The sequence below is a fragment of the Taudactylus pleione genome, unplaced genomic scaffold (assembly GCF_031769625.1).
Source record: "Taudactylus pleione unplaced genomic scaffold, aTauple2 ptg000095l, whole genome shotgun sequence".
NCBI lineage: Eukaryota > Metazoa > Chordata > Amphibia > Anura > Myobatrachidae > Taudactylus > Taudactylus pleione.
The window spans coordinates 31,716,171-31,732,584 of NW_028284497.1; the positions used below are offsets into that span (position 1 = coordinate 31,716,171).

General features: G+C 42.6%; 1 long non-coding RNA gene across 5 annotated transcripts in view; it reads left to right on the plus strand.

Moving 5' to 3' along the window:
- Positions 1-16,414, plus strand: part of LOC148526712 (uncharacterized) — an 85,629-nt gene that overhangs the window by 27,132 nt on the left and 42,083 nt on the right. For 3 of the 5 annotated variants that reach the window (XR_015878229.1, XR_015878230.1, XR_015878228.1), the window contains one exon: positions 11,174-13,141. The exons of 1 other annotated variant lie outside the window; for it this stretch is intronic. This is a non-coding gene — a long non-coding RNA (uncharacterized LOC148526712). Of the gene's footprint in view, positions 1-1,593; positions 1,897-11,173; positions 13,142-16,414 lie in introns of those variants that run through there. One more of the 5 variants, XR_015878232.1, reaches the window with a different exon arrangement.

The following is a 16,414-nucleotide window of genomic DNA, read 5'->3' on the forward strand; positions in this document are numbered from 1 at the left end:
GGAAACTTATACAAGGAATTCTACATAAAAATCTTGATGTATTACATACTGATCAAGATTTGATGAGAATCCTTGGAGATAAGATCCAAATGAGCTGGAGACGATCCAAGAATTTGAGGGACATTTTGGTCCAATGCTATTTTGAAACACCCAAGAAGCCCCTATATTTTAAAAAGGGCTCAAGAAAATGTGGAACTCGCAAAGCCTGTTCAGTTATGACAACTACAGAAACTTATTGTGATAAATTCAAAAAAGTTTGGCATATTAAAGAACACATTGATTGTAATACAACAGCAGTGGTATACAATCTACAATGTCCATGTAAAAAACACTATGGCCCTCATTCAGACCCACTCGCAAGCGGGCGAACGTACGTTAGGCGTACGTACAAAAATATTTAAATTCAAGGGCTCGCTCGTATTTTCGAACGCATCTAAAAATCCACCCCAAACTCAGACGACCCCTCCTCTAACTAACGAGCGTGCGAAATAGCGAGCGTACATCCCCAAAATGGCTTGAATGGAACGCACGCACAAGTATAAACCGGAAGTGGCCTTGTCAGATGTCGATTACCTGCTCCTTTATTCTGCCTACCTCCATCAATCGTATCATGCCAATCAATGAATCAATTACCTTCTTTTTTTTTTTTTTTTCAACACAATGCAACAAACTTTACTCTTGTCCGTGTTTGTGTTTTCACGCAGAATACGTACGGCTTAAACATTCGCTTTTATTGTTCAATAAACATGTTACCCACAATTAAACAATTGTTCTATTGCTTTGGATCCCCGCATATTTCCCGGGGTTCATTTCTTTATTTAAATTTGCTTACGCATGTCACTGCATCAAGCCTATCATAACTCTCAAGAGATTTCTGGCCCTGTCGAACACATGACTCATACACTAACCAATAGAATTGCTCCTGTTAATTTCCCAAATACATTAGCCAATCAGAATTTTTTTGGCCACTTTATCAAAAATGAATTTTAGGAAAAACACCATTGCCATCATGAGAGCCTCCGCTTTCACCAAGCGCGAGCTGCTGGTGCTAACGGAGGTGATAGATAGGCGTATCACCAGCCAGCCTCCACCCATAACCAACCGGCAGAAGCGTTCCGCATATGCGGAGGCACGGGCCCGCCTGCGCTCCTTCGGCTCATGCCGCAACATCGGCCAGCTGGAGCGCAGGTGGTCGGACCTGCAACGGCGAACGCCCCGCTTGCTGGCATGCTTTCACATGCAGATTTCTGAAAGTAAGTTTTATTTATTTTGTTTTTCATGTTTGTCTTTGTGGCCCAAACTGCGTGTGCATGTTGTCATGTCTGTCCAATTTATTCATTCTCCTCATATTTGCATGGCCATGTTTTCCCTCTATTTCATAATTAATCATTCTCCTCATATTTGCATGGCCATGTTTTCCCTCTATTTCATAATTATTCATTCTCATATTTGCATGGCCATGTTTTCCCTCTATTTCATAATTAATCATTCTCCTCATATTTGCATGTTTTTTCTTGTTGGGGGCTGTTTTTAAATAGTTTTTTGGCCAGGATTTGTGCTGAAACTAACCACAATTTGTTTGACATCTTTTAGGGGGACAGCCAAGACTACGCCGTCACCGTCCGGCCAGACGGCGGTCACGCCCACTCTCCCCAACCCCCAGCCAACACTCCACCCCCAATAATTCCCCTATTCCCCACTCCTCCCCAGCCTTCCAAGACCCACTCCCGGAAATGTCGGGCCTCCTTCCCCTCCGTCCCACTTCCCCCTCTCCTCCAACCACCCCTCTTCCAATTACACCCTCCCCGGAGTCGGTAATAACCCCGCCCCGATCTTTGGGGAATGGAGGGTCCTCCGAGGAAGACGATGGTGGGACTTCTGGAGCTGCCGTTTTGTCACCCGGTATGTTTTTCTTTTGCCTTTTTTTTAAGCACAAACTGTTTGTATGTAATCATGTGTCGTTCCTTTATTCGGGGTTTTTGGGTCGACTTTTGTGGATTTAGCAGATTGCCTTTAACTGTTCCTGCTGATTTCAACATACACATATCAGACCTGGGGGAATTTGTACATAGGCCTTGTATTTTTTGCACCCCCCATTTTTAATTTTTTTTTCTTTGGGTTATTTTTGGAGTGATTTCGTTGTATTTTATAATTTGTAATGTGGTTGCCCTATTGTTGTATTAATACACACACTTTTCTCACCAACAGAGGAACAGAGGCGTCATGACGAAGTTCAAGTTTGTGTGGCCCAGATACGCCAACATATAATTGGTGTGCTCGTGGCCCTTGATCGTTTGTCTGGCATCCTTCGCCAATAGTTTGTTTTTTGGTTGTTTTTTTTCACATTAAATGTTAGTTTTCAAACATACGTTCTGGCTAATTCGTTTTTGCAAACCCAAAGATTGTTAACCCTGACATAAGTAGACTGTTCCTGCAAGGATTTCCATTGTTTTAAAGTAAGATTGTGTTTTGTATTTGTATGTAAAACAGCCACAAGAAACACATTACAGTCACAATGTCATTTACCTTTTTGGGTGTAGTGTCAATTAGATATTTCAACATTTTACAGGTTCCTAGTTGGTGTGCAAGCTGCTTAGGCCAATCTTACAAAGCCAAATGATTGTACAGGCTTCCTTTTGGTGTGGGTTTGGAACCAGAAAACATATTTCATTTTAGCTCAACTGGCGACAGTACTGGATTACCCCTTAGTCAAATGTACCGTGTGTGAACCTGGTTACACTTGCTGGTAACGTCCAAAAAAAGGAAGAACATTTCACTCTACAAACATTTATTCACAACATAACTGATAAATCAAAGTGGTCACTCACAAAAAAAACACACAGTGATAATCTCAAATACAACACATACCAAACAAAAACAAACCAAAAACAAATCAAGAACTGGTTGACGAAGGACCATGCCAACATGATTCCACAAACATGGCGTTGCGATATGGGTTCCATAATATATTCCCAAAATGTCCAGATCCAGGTTTGGTAAGGGTAGCAGGAAGTAGTGAGCGTTGGAGTGCCAAAGATTATGTGAAAAAACAGAAGATGGTGAAAACAAAAAAAAAAATTAGAGGTTCGCAAACAAACCCAAACACATTAGGTATAAACACTGTTGTTTTGTAAAAACGTACCTAAAAAATCTGGCCACCACATCATCGCGTATGGCCCCCCCACATACTGACCTCCGACCAACCTCGGGGGGGCCATCCTCAGGTAAGGCATCCTCTGGCTGCATTGGGACACCACTCCTTATGGCGATGTTGTGAAATATCCCACACAGGACCACAATTTTCGACACCATATCCGGCAAATACATGAGCTCGCCACCAGAGCGGTGGAGGCATCGGAATCGGCCTTTTAAAAGGCCGATACAGCACTCCACCACTTGCCTGGTGGCTGTAAGTGCGGAATTATACGCACTTTGTGGGCCTGGTGTGGGAGCCAAATAAGGAGTGAGCAGCCAGGACATGCAAGGATATCCACTGTCTCCTGTGAAAAAGAAGAGACAACATCAGGAACACTGTGTATCAAGCTTAACATTGTTATGTACTAAAGGTCTCCACTTACCCAGAAGCCACGCATCACCAGCTTGTAGGTTGTTTAATTTGTGCCATATCCCTGATTGCCGGATGACGAAGGAGTCATGTGCACTTCCGGGTAATTTAGCATTCAGGGACAGGATCTGGAGGGAGGCATCACATACCACCATTACATTCAGGGAGTGATAGTGTTTCCTGTTTTGAAATATGGCCTCCAGCCGTGCTGGAGGCTGAAGTGGTATGTGAGTACCATCCACAACCCCTATGATGTGTGGGAAGCCAGCTATTTGGTAAAAATTGGCCTTGGCCACAATAAGGGCACCCATATCCAAAGGCATTTGAATAAAATGATGGAGGTGCTTGAAAAGTGCCTCCATCACTGCCCTCAGGATCCGGGAAAAGGAGGATTGGGAGATGCCCGCCACTATTCCCACCGTTTGAAACGATCCTGAGGCACAGAAATGTAACACCGCCATAAATTGTGTAAGTGGTGGTATTGCTGTTGGACTGTCAATATGCCGCTCAAGATCACTTTCTATTAATGAGAGAGTGTCTATGATGATTTTGGGAGGTAGACGGTAGCGTCTTAAAACCTCATCATCGGGCATTCCAAAAAGGGTGACATGTGTTCGAAATATCTGGGGCCTTGCATGCCTACGATGCCTACGCCTGGGACGAGATTGAGGTTGGTCGGCTTCCGGGAGCATGGCCAGCACAATCCGCCCCAGATCTACCTAAAATTCAAAGATTTCAATGTAAGGCTTTTGACCCACCCCAAAAGTCAATTAAAACAACTTAGCTTGATGATACCATCCATTGCTGCTTACATGCCGGGGTATTGTCATGATACGTCCAAACTGAAATTAAACACATAAATTATTTCACACATTTCACTCTGTGCATTTTTGTTTCTAAATTTTGTGCTACACCAAACTTAAAATATGCGAAACACACATTTTGCAAAACAGCAAAACGACATTTCACACAGTACATCAAAATGGGTTGAATTGTTTGCACAAAAAGCGAAAGGGAAACCTCAAAAAATAAAAAATGATTATTAAGCATTTAAAACTGCGCTAATTAGTTCGCAAATACAAGTCACAAGAGTAAGTAGTAAAACTGCGCTAATTCGTTCGCAAATACAAGTCACAAGAGTAAGTAGTAAAACTGCGCTAATTAGTTCGCAAATACAAGTCACAAGAGTAAGTAGTAAAACTGCGCAAATTAGTTCGCAAATACAAGTCTCAAGAGTAAGTAGTAAAACTGCGCTAATTAGTTTGCAAATACAAGTCTCAAGAGTAAGTAGTAAAACTGCGCTAATTAGTTCGCAAATACAATTCTCAAGAGTAAGTAGTAAAACTGCGCTAATTAGGTCGCAAATACAAGATAAAAAATTGACTTACCAAGAGCAAATATATAAGAGTCCAAATCAAAAGGTCTTTTGGTTTGAAAATAATCAAAAACTAAAATAGAAGAAATTATGGATCCAAAATTTAAAAAAACGAAGAAACACAATGAAACAACAATTGATCAAAAGTTAGACTTCCCAAAACTTACCAAATCAAGAAACGAGGTCCCAAAAATCAAAACCAACAAAGAGAACGGAAAATAAAAACGCAAATCTAACCAACAAAAGAATCTCCAACCGCCAACTCCTTTCTATGCAATCAATAAACTCCAGCCAAGGTAACCTCCAACAATCCAAAAACGCCACCTCGACTAGAGACACACCAAGCCATAAATAGTGTTTCGTTTCCCGCACAAATTAAGGAGGGATCATAGGGACGCACAATCAATGATGCGGCCGCAAAATAAGGACGCATGTATAAATACGTCACGAAAACACATTAAAATTCTGGTGTATTTCTTGTTTGGACCTCAGACATGGCGACAGACCAGGGAAACAATGCCCAAGAGTCAGGCGGTAAGTCTTTCATGCATTTTGTATCAATGATTAATTTGAAACATAAGATTGGGCAAGTTGTGATTGTGTGAATTCTGAAAATGTACACAAATAGGTGAGGAGGATGACATGGAAGAGGCTGCTGGGCCCAGTATTCCGGCCAAAGCGGCCAAAAAAAAAAGGCAGCCACATTTCACAAGAAAGGAGATGGAGGTTTTGATCCAGAAGTGTGTGGACATCCTGCCACAGGCAGACAGGAATATGAGTCTAAGCCAGAAGTGGAGAATGTGGGAAGAGGTAGCCGTTGCTGTCAATAGGGTGGGTGATTATGTCCGTCTAGCCCGGGATGTCAAACGGCGGTAAGTAAACCCTTGCCCCCCCTAAAAACAAACACCATTTTAAACCAAAGGATAATGGCTTCCATTTTTTCCCACAGATGGGGCGACTTCAAATATCGCCTAAAGCGAAAACTCGCGGACAGGGCTAGGCATGCAAGGGGGACAGGTGGGGGTCCCACCCCTGTGTCATTGGAGTTGACGGATTTAGAAGAGCTGGCACAGGGGTGTGTCCAGCCTGTGGAGGTGTTTGGCGTGTCCAACATGGATACGGACATGCCAGACTTTGCGGCTCCTCATGTTGTCCCAGGTAAATCTTGGGATGTCATCAACTCTGAAATGTTATTGTGCCAATATGTAGATTCTAATGTGTTGCTTTTCTCTTTTATCGTAACAGAGACACAGGCGGATGAGTCTGCTCCAGAGGGGAGCCTTGGCCGCCGAATTTCTGCTGGCTCTGCAGGGGAGGAACCAGTACATCCGGCTGAGGACCCTGCAGAAGCCAGTCCAGGGCAATCCCCCTCGCAGGCAGTGGCCCTCCTCACAGAACTCAATTTCAAATCGGATTCCCATACGGAGATTCTGCAGAGGATGGACGCCAGTCTGCTACAGGTGGCTGAGGCCCTGGAGCAAAATGCTGCGGCCAACGTGACCATTGGTCAGGCCCTGGCGGAAAATACCAGGGCCAACATCCGCATCGCCAATGCCCTGGAGCAGCTCGTTCGCCAGCACATGGTGGAGCCGACCTCCCTTCCTGCCGGAACATCAGGATCCTCCACCTCTGGCACAACATCAGCCAATCCTCCAAATGTGCCTAGCCCTGTGCCTAGTCCAGAGGCCACAACATCTGCCTCTGTACAGGCCAGCCCGATGACATCCCGGACCCGGTCTGGCGCCCTACCTCCACCATCCAAACGGGTGAAAAAACGGTGATAGCAATGGTGACTTTTCCCACAATCTTTCTGTGCTTGGCTCATATTCCTTTCTGGTCAAAACTTCCCTCTCCTTTCTTGTGAAATGTTTTTTTTTTGTTGTTGTATGTTTATGTCAACAGTTATGTTGGGCCAATTTGTTTGATTTTGGAACATATCTTTGGGCAAAAAAGATGTCCCCAATATTTTTTAATTTTGTTTTTTTGTTTGAGCATTAAATTTCCCAAAAAAAAATGACATTGTGTTGTGAAATTATTGTAAAAATGGGTTACATTTAATCCTGGACCAAAAGGCAAAAACTCTGCCAAAAAAAAAAAAAAAATGGGCTCTTTAAGGAACGTTTAAAAATTCATATAACAAGGCAAATTCAAGAGGCACAAATAAAATGGTGCGAAACTTAAAACATGATGACATTATTGTTACAATAGGCCCTAACCACCAAATTGAGGGCAAAATAAACCCCCACAAATGTACGCAAATTGATTGTGTCATCCTGACATTAGCAGCTCTGAGTTCCACCTGCGTACGGTTTTGTGCTATCCCAAAAAACTGATTTCAAAACACATACCAAGCCGGAGTAAAATTCAATCCAATAGTAATTGTAAATATAAACTTTCAACTTATGATGGTAGACTATTAGATGTATTTAGACATTTTTTATAGAATATTATTATATAGTTCTTTTTAAATTCACTTTATTTATTATAATTAGATTAGATTTACAATATCAATTTATCATTATACAACATGTATTTCTTTTCTTTTTTCTGTTTTTCTTTTATTTTTTTGAGACTATTGTCTCCTTAATTCACATTTTTTGTACTTTTGGATCTATTTTGAAATAATAATATACTATATAATACAGGGTTGTATTTTTCTCCAGTTCGGATGGGGTTACCCAAGGGAGAATTTCTACACATGAAGTGTGATTGTTTAGAGGATCAAAAATTTTTGGATTATATCTTGACAATTAAAAATTCATCGATATAGCAATAAGAGCATTAAAAAGAACCTATTAAAATATTATATACACTAGAGATTAATCCCTAATTCAAATGAGCTAGAGTCTTGAGATTAGGTTACTTTGATGTATTTAGACTATTATATGGAATATCATCTTATAGATTTATTTTATTTAGGTTAGATTCATTACATCTATTTTTTATGTAATATTATATTTTATTTATAAAATCATTTGTTTTTTCATTTTTTCTTCTTTTTCTCACTTCACTTTCTTGAGACTTATGTCTCCTTAACTCACATTTTTTACTAATTTTTCACATTTAATTTTTTACACATTTTTTCTTTTTTACACAATTTATGAAGATTATTTATATATATATTATTTGTTTACACATTCGTATTATATCACTATTAATATAATCCATTAACACATTGTAGCACTGAACATTATTCAATATAGCTTTATTATAGATATATTGATATTTTATTATTTATTATTTAAATATATATTTTTTATTATATTAGTTATTATTTTGCTTTATTATATATAGATGGGATCATCTGGATGGTATTATATTATAGCAAAATAATGTGATCTTTATTAGGGTTTGTACAATATATATTGGATGCTATCTAAGATAGATTTTTAATTCCATGTATTTACATGAGAATAGATGGCAATCCGGGAATAGGTTATCTACTATTCAATCTGAATAGGCTATATTCAATATCTTATACAGCGATCATGTGACCTTCTATTCCTAATAGCGCTATTTAATTCCTCTGTGAGAACATTGATTGTCTATATATAGAGAATATATTCATTCTAGAAGTGGTCCTGTGCATGGTCTTATTTGTTTTGGAATCTAATTATGGATATAGGAACTATATTAGAATAAGATCGGGGCTTGATTACTATAGCCTGAATATGATCTGGATACTCGAGCATCCATTAGAATATCCTGGATTGACATTATTGTTTCCCTGATGCAGCTATGTCTGTCAATCAGGGATAAGAAGGCGGTACTAATTTAGAGATCAGAACGCAATAGGCCCGTTGATGATCTGAACGCCGGGGATTGGCTAACTACGGCACCTGCGGGTACTTAAGGCTTTCTCAGTAAGATATTCGGCTTACCTTGATAAAGCATGGAAGCGAAACGCTGCATCTCATGTCTTGAAATAAGCGATTACATTATATGTTTTAGTGAGAGTCATATGTGATTGTCCTGAGATGGGTCCTAATATACATGAATCTCACTATTAAAAGTTCTGTCACACTGCATAACTGTGACCAGTGCAGTGCGGTGTTCCCACAGCATTACACCGGGGTTTACATTTGCAAATCTCCCAGCATCATCTATGTGTGTGTTAATAGATTTACAATACTGTGTTCAAACTGGGAGTGTCTTTGCAATAAATGAGAATTAAAATATATTTTGATATCACTCTTGGGTGTCAAATCAAACATATAAGGGTGATAGACAGTATTTTAGTAAGTGACCTGCACATGTATCACTATAACCATATTAGTGATTTATGAGAATCACCTTTCAATTAACTATCCCTGTATGTGTACTAAATGATAGAAATACTTTCAATACACTTATGGGATACATTATTACTTTTGTCTTAGTTATTGAAACATCATTTGAGAACTGACAATATAATAACACATGGGCGACTCCTTGTGATCTAATATAAATTTATTAATATCGAACAGAGGCCCTGATTCAGAGCCGGACGCTCTGACCAGAGCGTTCGCTCTGAATCAGGGCCGTCCTATTTAAACTTGGAGCGGCCTTTTGGATGCTCGCATAGCTGTGGGTTACCACCCACAGCTTATGCAAGCGTCCATGATGATGGTCGCGATGGTCAAGACCATCGTGAACATCGGGCTTGCGACGAGACCCTGCGGTAGGGTCTCGCTGCCGCAGGCCCTGGAGTGATTTTGGCCAAAATCACTCCCACTGACATCACTAGTGCTGTCAGTGGGGCCGGACCCAGACGGTAGGCGTTCCCATGGGAACGCCTTTGTCTGGCAGCCATGCCCCTGGCACACCCACCAAAGGTCGCGTGCTGTCAATCACCATCGACAGCACGCCCCCTTTGGTGCGAGCCCCGGAGCAACAGCTTGGCTGTCGCTATGCGGGTCTCGCGCATGCGCATTTGGGTACCATCGACCCACTTGTGAATGTCCTGCGCTCGCGAGGGGGTCTGAATGAGACCCAGAATCCTTGATAGCCTTATTTGAGACTATCACATACATACCTGTATAATCAGCTACTTCTGTTGTATGTGATATATGTTGGATGTCATAACTTATTACAACCACCACCAACGTTGATTTATGGGGTATTAATGTGCCGCTTTTTTAATCACATTTCTTTATTTCATATTCACTTCTATACTTTGTAACTAATTTTCGCTGTTTTTCTTTATTATAATATTGAATAATAAAAGTTATATTTTAAATAAAATTATATGCACCATTAGGGACATTTCATCCCTTTCCTCTTCTTTTTTGTTAACTCATTTAGTGTGTACCCAGCATTAATGTCAAGTTCAAAAAAAATTTACTTTTAAATTGGGAATTTGTCCAGATTGCAGTAGCATCTTTGAGCGTTCCCTCAGGGTTACGCATGCGCCGTATGGGTTTTCTGAAATTGTCATTTATACGTGGTATCAAATAATCGCTCAACTATGTAAACACCAGCATCACGTGCTGTCCACTTTTTGTTTATATAGTATACTATGACGCTACTATAATGGCTGGCCACTCATCTTTGGTAGTTAGCCACACCCCTTTTGGAGAGGGGTCAAACCCCTTAGTGGGCTCCTATGACTGCATTCCCTTGGTGGGCCCTTCATGTCCCAGTCCGACACTGCCCCTAACCCTCCCCTAGTGCCTAACCCTAACATTCCCCCCACAGCCTTACCCTAATCTCCCCCTAGTCTCTACCCCTAACCCTCCCCTAGTGCCTAACCCTAACCTTCCCCCTACAGCCTAACCCTAACCTCCCCCTAGTGCCTAAACCTAACCTTCCTCCACAGCCTTACCCTAACCTTCCCCTAGTCCTACCCCTAACCCTCCTGTCCAAATCCTAACTCTAATGTCGACATTTTGATAATGTAGACATGTTGACTGTCTGCAGTTTAACAATGTCGACATTCAGAATGTCAACCTTGAAAATATCGATCTACATTGATTACATCCCACCTGTGACATATGCTATATCTCAGGCTCTGGAATAGGCAGAAATACATTATTTTTGCACATGCCTTTTATAATAGTAACACTAGTAATTTTCCAGCCAACTCTGCATAAGCCCCAGATAATCATATCTGGCAATCAGGGGCCCAGAAAACAGATTCTGGGCCCCACTAAATCTGTATCTCTATTCTAGAGCATCTAACAAACTGTGAGCTGATTATAACCCTCAAAATCAGTTGTGTGGCTCTTGCCTAAAGTACAGTTTTATTATACTAGGTTATGAGAGATGACTGTCATCCTGCATGGAGGAAAGAGAGAAAAATCCAACATGGCTGGGCGATAAGAGAATATCCTGGGCGTCCAATCCCGGCTTGTCATCTGTGTGATCCTCCTCAGCAGCTCAGTGTCCCTTCCTGCTCACTGCAATAGAGCTGCTACATCTGGAGGAGGAAGAAAATATCTTGAGAGCAAAATGGGGAGACGGAGACATAGTGGGTGACGGGGAGAGGCAGAGGGTGGCAGTGGGTGACAATGAGTGGCAGAGGGTAATAGTGAGAGGCAGAGGGTGGCAGTGGGTGACTGGAGAGGCAGAGGGTGTCAGGGCTATGTAGTGGGTGGATGGGAAAGGCAGTGGGTGTCAGGTGGTGACTGGGGAGGCATGGGTGGCAGGTGGAGGAAGTGGGTGAATGTGAGAGGCAGAGGGTGTCAGTGAGAGGCATTGGGTGTGAGGTGGTGACTGGGGAGACAGTGGGTAGCAGGGGGAGGCAGTAGGTGTCAGGGAGAATGGGACAGGAAGAGGCAGTGGGTGACAGGGAGAGTCAGAGAATGGCAGGGAGATGTAGAGAATGACAGGTAGAGGGTGGCAGGGAGAGACTGTAGATAGCAGGGAGAGGGTGGCAGGAATGGCAGTGGTGATAGGGAGAGGAAGAACAGTGGGTGGTAGAGGATGAAAGGGAGAGGTAGATGGTGACAGGGAGAGGCAGGGGGAGGCAGTGCATGGAGAGGCAGTGGATGGTAAGGAAAGGCAGTGGGTGACAGGGACAGGTAAAGGGAGAGGTACTATAGAGAGCAGTGGGTGACATGGAGAGGAAGTGGGTGAGAGGGAGAGGGTGAAAAGGAGAAGTAGAGGGTGACGGAGAGGCAGAGGATAATGTACAGAGGCACAGGGTGGCAGGGGGTGACAATGAGTGGCAGAGGGTGACAGTGAGAGGCAGTGAGTGACTGGAGAGGCAGAGGGTGGCAGGGCTAGGTAGTGGGTGGATGGGAGAGACAGTGGTGTAAAGTGGTGACTGGGGAGAAGCAGATGGTGTCAGTGAGAGACAGTGGGTGTCAGGTGGTGATAGGGGAGATAGTGGGTGGCAAGGAGAGGATGTGAGTGTCAGAGAGGCAGTGGGGGGTAGAGAGTAGGTGGCAGGGAAGGAGGTATAGGAAGAGGGCAAAGGGTGTCAGGGAGAGGAAGAGGGCGGCAGAGAGAATCAGAGAGTGGTAGGGACAGGCAGTGGGTGGCAGGGAGATGTAGAGGATGACAGTGAGAGGTAGAAGGTGACAGGGAGAGGCTGTAGGTGGTAGGAAGAGGGTGACAGGGAATGGCAGTAGGTGACAGGGAGAGGAATGGGGTGGCAGGGAAATGCAGTGGGTGGCAGGGAGTGGTAGAAGGTGACAGGGAGAGATAGGGGGTGACAGGGAGAGGCAGTGCGTTGAAGGGGGAAGCAGTGGGTGATTAGTATGCAATTGTTGTCTTGCGTGTCTCGTTCCCCTTGTCTACCCTACTCGGGGACTAGCTACTTGCCGCTGTTGGCAGCGAAAATCTGGAGGGATTTGGGCTTTTTGCCTGAACTGATGGACTTAATTCGGCTTAATTTGGCTAATTGGCAATAATAATTCGATTTCTTATGTCCCTTAGCAGGTTTTTGGTTTTACCTCCAGCCAAGTTTACTTGTGTTATCCTTGCTTTTCCCTCATACCCTCCCCTCCCCCACTGTCCTACTCTTCTCTCTTCCCACCTAATTCCTAGTTTACCCTCATATATCATTATGTTGCTTCCAATTGGCACTGAAGCTTGTCTTGATTCCAGGTGGAATTTAACCACGCAAATATTTTTTCTTTTTGGCAGATCTCCCTTTTCATTAAGTTTTAATTTCAAAATGATTTAATGTTTTAGACCCCAGGTTGGTGCCACCATACTTTCTATCATTTAAGATTATTTAAATATTCACTATATGTTTTTAATAAATAACTAATTGTTCTGCCAAATTTATGTCTCCAAGTCTTTATTTATATGGTTTACTTTGAATGCTTTAGGGCCATTCTATGGTAACTCAAGTTACAAAGTGTCTTAGCAAGTTATTTGCATGGCTATCAACCACAAAAGGAATTTATGTGAAATTTATTTTATTTACTGAAAAAATAATAAGACAAGGTCATTCTTTAAAAAAAACTGCATACAGGAATTGCAAATTTTTTGGTATGTCACTTTGTAATGCAAGTTACCGAGATGTTCAATTGGATTCAAGTCTGGGCTCTGGCTGGGCCACTCAAGGACATTCACAGAGTTATCCTGAAGCCACTCCTTTAATATCTTAGCTGTGTGCTTAGGGTCGTTGTCCTGCTGAAAGATGAACTGTCGCCCCAGTCTGAGCTTAAGAGCGCTCTGGAGCAGGTTTTCATCCGGGATGTCTCTGTACATTGCTGCATTCATCTTTCCCTCTATCCTGACTAGTCTCCCAGTTCCTGCTGCTGAAAAACATCCCCACAGCATGATGCTGCCACCACCATGCTTCACTACAGGGATGGTATTGGCCTGGTGATGAGCGGTGCCTGATTTGCACCAAACATAATGCCTGGCATTCATGCCAAAGAGTTCAATCTTTGTCTCATCAGACCAGAGAGTCCTTCAAGTGCATTTTGGCAAACTCCAGGTGGGCTGCCATGTGCTTTTTACTAAGGAGTGGCCTCGGTCTGGCCACTCTAATATACAGGCCTGATTGGTGGATTGCTGCAGAGATGGTTGTCCTTCTGGAAGATTCTCCTCTCTCCACAGAGGAATGTTGTAGCTCTGACAGAGTGACCATCGGGTTCTTGATCACCTCCCTGACTAGGGCCCTTCTCCCCCGTTTGCTCAGTTTAGATGGCAGGCCAACTCTAGGAAGAGTCCTGGCGGTTCCGAACTTCTTCCATTTACGGATGATGGAGGCCACTGTGCTCATTGCAACCTTCAAAGCAGCAGATATATTTAGCCTTCCCCAGATTTGTGCCTCGAGACAATTTTCTTGGACTTCATGCTTGGTTTGTGCTCTGACATGCACTGTCAAGTGTGAGACCTTATATAGGTGTATGCCTTTCAAAATCATGTCCAATCAACTGAATTTACCAAAGGTGGACTCCAATTAAGCTGTAGGAACATCTCAAGGATGATCAGTGGAAACAGGATGCACCTGAGCTCAATTTTGAGCTTCATAGCAAAGGCCGCGAATACTTATGTACATGTGATTTTTTTGTGTTTTTTTTTATTAAATTTGCAAAAATCTCCAAAAAAAACTTTTACACATTGTCATTATGAGGTATTGTGTGTAGAATTTTTTAGGACAAAATTTAATTTATTCCATTTTGGAATAAGGCTGTAACATAACAAATGTGGAAAAAGTGAAGCGTTGTGAATACTTTCTGGATGCACTGTGTGTGTGTGTGTATGTATGTATGTGTATATATATATATATATATATAAAACACAAAAAGTGAGAGCACAGCGCCTCATAGTGTAATAATTTTATAATTATGTGGAAAATCAAATATAATAGTTAAATGCCCATGCCATACAGATTATATGTCAGCGCATATAACCAATCTCTCCTGAAACTCCACACCAGGATTCCTCCACGCCCCACTGGTATCATGGTATGAATACTTCAATATATTGCCCGTCAGGGTCACCAATTCACCATATATTCAGAATTCAGGTGGAACATAAACAGAAAGAGATACTCTCATGGTGCAGTATAAACACATTTATTACATACACCCCTCAAAACACCTGGATAAAATCACTATTGCATAAAAAATTCTTTCAGAATCGCTTATCTTATGGGCCTCAACCCAGCTGGATAAAGTGCTTGCGTCACACATCACCCCGTCCTCAATGCGTTTTGTCCCTTATGCTCTACAGGCTGGACTTCATCCTCCTGATGAAGTCCAGCCTGTAGAGCATAAGGGACGAAACGCGCTGAGAACAGGGTGATGTGTGACGTAAGCACTTTATCCAGCTAGGTTGAAGCCCATAAGATAAGCTATTCTGAAATAATTTTTAATGTAATAGTGATTTCATCCATGTAAACATGGTCGCAATATCCGAGACATGGTGGTCCGAACAGATGTGACGAATATGGGGAAAGAAAAACCCACACATTTCTTAAGCCTGAAAATGGGTAATTTTAAATGTTTAGGCTGCACTACTCGTAGCTATTTAGAGACGGGAGACAGCTTCCATCACCCCCATACCGTTGATCAAGCACAGATTAACATGCAGCAGCCAGTTCGTAATATACTACATCAAATGCCTATGTGAATTGTACTATATAGGCAAGACTATTAGACAATTTAAAGAAAGAATGGTGCTACACAGAAGTGCCATACGTTTGGCACTAGAAGGCAGAGTAACTGAACAGCCTGTGGCGAGACATTTCAGGGAATGCGGACACAATCTATCTTCGATCAAATATAAAATGATTGACCATATCCCTCCTGATATTAAAGGCGGTGATCGTGCCAAGAGATTACTACAGAGAGGCACGCTGGATACATGACCTTAACACGGTCAGACCTTTTGGTCTGAATGAAAATTTGTCACTAAATTGTTTTCTCCAGCTGATATAGATGTTACAGAGTACTGTCATCTGCTTATGGAATTGTACTTATAACTATAGCTGTAATTGTCATCATGTTGCTCCTTTCCCTAGTTTGTTACTTTGTTTCATGTATCTTTTAGCCGCTGAAGCTTCTGAAGATTGCATTAATTCGTCAGTTTATGCATTTGTTTCTGATTATAGCCATAGCGCCATGTGCACCACATGTACCTGCCTTATTGATTAGTTACCCATTGTGTTCTGACAGGACTTGGGGCCTGATTCAGACCCACTCGCGAGCGGCTGTCCGCTCGCAAGTGGGTCGATGTTATGCACTGAGCATGCGCACGACGGAGTGAGCTCCGTCGTGCGTATGCGCCAGACGCGACGAGCGAAGGAAAGTCCTTCACTCGTTGTGTCCGATCAAAGGGGGCGTGCTGTCAATGTTGATTGACAGCACGCCCCCTTTGGTGGGCGTGCCGGGGGCGTTCCCACGGGAACGCCTCCCGTCAGAAGCCGGCCCACTGACATCACTAGTGATGTCAGTGGGAGTGATTTTGGCTCTGATAGAGCCAAAATCACTCCGGAGCTTGCGGTTGAAAACCTCAACCGCAGGCTCCGGCTCGCAATTTCGATGGTCGCGATGGTCTCGGCCATCAAAAAGCACGCTCGTATAGCC